Genomic DNA, 5,567 nt, shown 5'->3' on the forward strand with positions numbered 1-5,567 from the left:
CAATTAAAACAAATTTTGGCTCTTATAAACACATGGAAATAGGTCTCAACAGATATTTATGCTACGTATCGAGTTGAACACAGTATCTTATTCAATGAATCTTTTTTCACATAAAACTTTCCATAACACAGAGCTAGTCCACAATCATTTAACAAATGCTACATTGTGTTTCTTGAAAATTTGGAACACGGGCAGCCCAATCTTGAGGGTGTGTGTGTGCCAAAGCACATTAGGAGGCGGTGTGACCCTCGTGCCAGCATAAATTGAAGTTATACTGACCTAAGGGGTATTTATGCTGGCGCCAGTCTAAAGAAATAAAACACAATCAAACCCTTCAATTTCCCTCCAGCCGTGGCATAGCCATTCCCCGTAGGGAGCAGCTCAGCTATGCTAGAGCTGCACTGTGGCCAGCCAGGGTACATCTCCCAGCCCTGAGTATTGTGCTGTAAATCACCACCCATAACATCACCTTTGATTCTGTTGACAGAATACTCTTTCTTTTATGGTAACAACAATTATAAGACACTTTAAATAATACAGATGACATCTATTGAAAGGTTTAATTATCATGTCCAGAAAATTTTAATTGGATTACAGCACTGTATGAGCATTGAAAAAATTATTTTTATGCTGCACAGCAAAAAGTTACCAGAGTCCATCTACATCAACTCATCATTTTATCAGAATTCAACAGGTTTAGAGTAAGTCTCACATTCCATTAGTCCTGCTGAACATTTAATACTAGGGGTGGCAAAAGCACTAAGAGTCTAGCTCTCGTCTTTATGCTGGTTCAACTGTTTTAAAAGAATTGTGGGATAATGGCTTTGATATAAAAAATCCCAACAAGTCTTGGATTTGGATTAACTCACCATTTAAAACAATTGCTACTAAAATTTCCTTTAACACAGGACTTTATTATAACAGAGGGGTTCAGACAGAATGTTTTAATAAACAGAAAGAGAATATTGGCTATACGACTGGGTATCATATGTACTGTCTGTTGCTGTATGTATTATTGTGTTATGTAATTTCTGCATAGTTTAATATGCCATATTAATACTTTTGGTTGTTTCCACTTGTTTTTACTTGGTTTTAATTTGTGCGATCTCAGTCCTATTACATTGCTTACTGGATGTCCCATTCCTATTGACTGCATTGACTTACACTGTGCAATCTCCCTTTCTCAGTGAGAAAGGTATAAATAGCATAAATAAACAAACAAAATGAAAATAATACACAGGTGGCATATGACATCATTAAAGCTGTTCCTAGTCTAGCCCTAAGCAGAGTTGCAGCCTTCTGACTTCAATGGGTTTAGAAGGATGCAGCTGTGCTTAGGATTCAGCATACATTTTGGCAAATTCTCCTCCTTACAGTTGGAGAGGCTACTAATTACAGGCAATATATTATCATATGTCATTGTTATGTAATTATACATAGGGTTTTTTCATGCAGATTGACAAGATTAGTAAGGTAACTAGACAGAATGTCATCCTGGATCAATTTCTGTTGTTGTGAGGGAATTTTCAAGGACAAAATTAAAACATGTTGCATTCGAATCATATCCCCCACCTTTATCTCTGCCACAAGATTATAAATTGCTAGGAAATAGAAAATAACCACAGCCCTTTGTATTGAAACATGTATGGGATGATACATTGATAGAAAAGAACTTTTTTCCCCCAGTACATGAAAGGTTACTCAGTTTGATAAATTCACTGAAAAATTAAAAATCCTTCTATTTAAATGAAAGTCCTAATATTATTAGACCTACTTCACAGATGAATTCTTTCGGGTCATATTATTTTTAGTTAATTTGAATGGCCAGGTATTTTAATGTTCTTTCTCTTGTTTAACATTTTGATCATGGTTTAGGGTTGAATACAGACTAAACAGGCAACTTCCACAGTTTCCCCCTTATTGCTGCACACCACTTTCTTCCTTAGGGTTCCGTGTCCACAAGAAGGAGCATTTCATGGAGGTCCACAGATTGCAGTTGGGTGTGAGTGTGTGTGTGTGGGGGGGGGGCAGGAAAGTTCTGTTCCACTGCTGGAAAATTTAATCTGGATCCAACCCATTGACTAGTTGAGCCTTTGGAATGAAACGACTGTGGGATTAGAATGTGTAGAACCAGTTTGCAACAGCATATCCATGTGGGAGCTTCCAGTTTTTTAAATGGGTCAGGTACCAGCGATGTAGGGTAAGGTTGCCAACAGGCCTAGAGAAAAATATTCTTTCCTTTTAATGGAGGCTTTCAAAGATTCTATTTATTAAGTGATATACCGTATATACTCAGGTATAAGCCGAAGCGAGTATAAGCTGACCCCCCCAAATTCGAGGCCAGAAAAGGGAATTTCTTATTGACCCGCGTATAAGCCGAGGGTCAATAAGAAATTCCCTTTACCGGCAATGCTGCGCTCTAAAATGGCGGCCGCCATTTTAGAGCGCAGGGATGATCTCGCCCCTGCCCCAGGTCACCCTCCTGCCAGCCTCCCGGGCCCTCCCGACCCACCCCAACCCCAGTGCCATCCAGGGTGGGAGGGGGAAGAGCCCCTGAACCCCCTACTCACCGGGAGATGCGGTGAATCGTCGTCGGCGGTGGCGTGGCCTTCCTGCACCTGCAGGAGGCCCCCCAAGCCGCTGCCGGCCGCAGGGAGCGGCGCAGGCGCGGTGGTGGCACAGCCTCCTGCAGGCCCAGGAAGGCCGCTGCCGGCCGCAGGAAGCGGCCCGGGCGCGGCGGCTGCAGCCTGGCGTGGAGGGGCCTCTTGCCAGCCCAGGAAGGCCGCTGCCGGCCGCAGGGAGCGGCCTGGGCGCGGTGGCAGCACGGCCTGGAGGGGCCTCTTGCTGGCCCAGGAAGGCTGCTGCCGGCCGGGGAAAGGTGCGCGGGCCCGGCGGCGATGGCGGCGATGGCGGTGGTGACGGCGGTAAGTTCCCCCCTCCCCCCTCTACTGTATTGACCCGCGTATAAGCCAAGGCCGGCTTTTTCAGCCCTTTTTTTGGGCTGAAAAACTCGGCTTATACGCGAGTATATACGGTGATTCACCTTCATGCCATGAAAAGCTTCAGCTGCTCATTTCCATACATTTTTTAAAAAAAATATTTTTTTATTTTATGATAGATATAGAACAGTACAAAGAAATATATAAAATACAAAACTTACAAAGAAAAGAAAGAACATAAATGTTTTAAAATTATACAAAACCTATAAATGAGATCAAACTGAGATTGCAACGATACATACAGTTAATCTAACATATTAATATTACTACTATATGTTCAGTTAAACTAACCTACTAAACTCATATTATATAACCACTACCATCTATACAATATTTGATAGATCCAGCTTACTACTTTACATTTTTATACATCTAAGAGGGTATTACTTTATGTTTACAATCCTCTACATTTTTCTTCATTACCTTCCCATCAAATTGGTCTATAATATCTGGTTTAAAATTTCTAAGCAATATTTATGACGTTAATCTTAATTGATTTAAATTTTCAACAAATAAATTATGTTTCTTGTAAGACTCACCTGTGCCTTCAAATCAGATTTTGAGAGGAGTATAGGTAATAAGATTTCCATTTATCTTTAAATACTTTATTCGGCCCTTTATTCACATTTTAAGTCTCTGTTAAAGGGAGAGGACATTTTTTCCCAAGCATGTTGGCAACCTTAGCTGGGGGGCAGAGCACTATCTAGGGGGGAAAGTCATATTTTCCCAGTTAAAAATAACAGTTTTAGTACTAGTAAAACGTGATCTCTCAATAACATAAACACTATTCAGCAAGAATGTCTAGATAGTTTAACGTACTGTATTAAGTTATGGGAAAACTCCATGAACACTTTAGACCATAAATGTAACTCACTGACCTCATGAAATCTGAGTAACCTAAGCCTATTTTGTTTACTTAAAATATTTCTACCATGTCATCAACTACACTGGTACTCAGGGCAGCTTGTGAAGAAATTCTAAAATACAAATATTAAGCACAATAGAATACAGTTACTGTGAAGGATTAATGTTGGCATGATTGAAATTTCTCAAAGGGACAACAATAAGAGTGTTGATAACAAGAAAAGGGGAAGAGGAGGCGATATATTTAATCTATTGGATATTTAGATTTAAGAGCTTCTCCCTGAAGCTAATTGTGCCTCTCTCAGCATCCTTTATAAAAGGTTGGTGAAGAATGAACTTTTATAAACCTTCTCACTCTTTTCTACTTAAGGAGAGATGAACTCATATTCTAGCTGTATCTGAAGAAGTGAGCTGTGCTCATGAAAGCTCATACCCTGCCAGAAATTTTTGTTAGTCTTTAAGGTGCTACTGGACTCTTGCCTCCAGGTACTAGCTGGAGATCTCCCGCTATTACAACTGATCTCCAGCCAATAGAGATCAGTTCACCTGGAGAAAATGGCTGCTTTGGCAATTGGACTCCCTCCCCACCCCAAACCCCGCCCTCCTCAGGCTCCATCCAAAAACCTCCCGCTGGTAGCAAAGAGGGACCTGGCAACCCTATTTCTAGAAAATCTAGGTGAGCAAAGTCCTTGCTCATGAGAGAACCAATAGTAATACAGGACTAAATCCCACCTAAAAGATAGAATTGGATTTATAAATTCTACATTTAAAATAATTAGGCCCTGTCAATTGTTTGGTTTTGCTTTGTACTTCTCAGTTATCTTTGGATGTCCTGACGGATCGTTGTGAATATGGCCCACTTTCCAGCTTGATACTATACTAACCCAAGAGTGAAGCAGCCTCTCGTTCCAAGGAGCTGCTGACTTTGTTTCTATAAGTGCCTTAAGGAAGCTCTCAGCTCTAGGCAGTAATCCCCATACATCACTGGTAAAGTGCCAAAACAAGCTTAGATCTAGGTAGAGTGAAACAGAAATGCATTTATTAAGGGGAATAAAACAAATATCTGTGCTGAGGAACTAACAAACTGCAAGCAGTCAAAACAATAGCAAATACTCTATTTCAATACTAAATTGTAGAAAGCCTACTTAATAGCCTATCATTCCAGTCTTCCAAGCATTATGCAAGTTATGCCACTGAAGAGGGAAATCAGACTAAAATACAGCAAGCAAAGTTGGCTACAGATACTGGTAGGCACAAATCCAAACAGGGGTCCAAATACCAAGACAGAGATCCAAACATATAGACAGCAAATAATGCAAATACATGGATGATTTGAAGCATATTGAAATCATACTTTGTGGGAGGAGTGTTTCCTCAGTTACACATAGGGTTGCCAACCTCCAGGTACTAGCTGGAGATCTGCTATTACAACTACTCTCCAGCTGATAGAAATCAGTTCACTTGGAGAAAATGGCCACTTTGGCAATAGGACTCTATGGCATTGAAGTCCCTCCCCTCCCCAAACCCCACCCTCCTCAGGCTCTGCCCCAAAAACCTCCCGCCGGTGGCAAAGAGGGATCTGGCAACCCTAGTTACACAGCAAGCTGTGAAGCCCCCAAACAAGAGTCATCTTTGAGGGGAACTATCCCAATAGCAAGATGGGGAAATGAAACATACACAAAATGGGGCTGAAGCTCTCTGTAT

This window comes from Euleptes europaea, chromosome 1 (genome assembly GCF_029931775.1).
Source record: "Euleptes europaea isolate rEulEur1 chromosome 1, rEulEur1.hap1, whole genome shotgun sequence".
Classification (NCBI taxonomy): Eukaryota; Metazoa; Chordata; class Lepidosauria; order Squamata; family Sphaerodactylidae; genus Euleptes; species Euleptes europaea.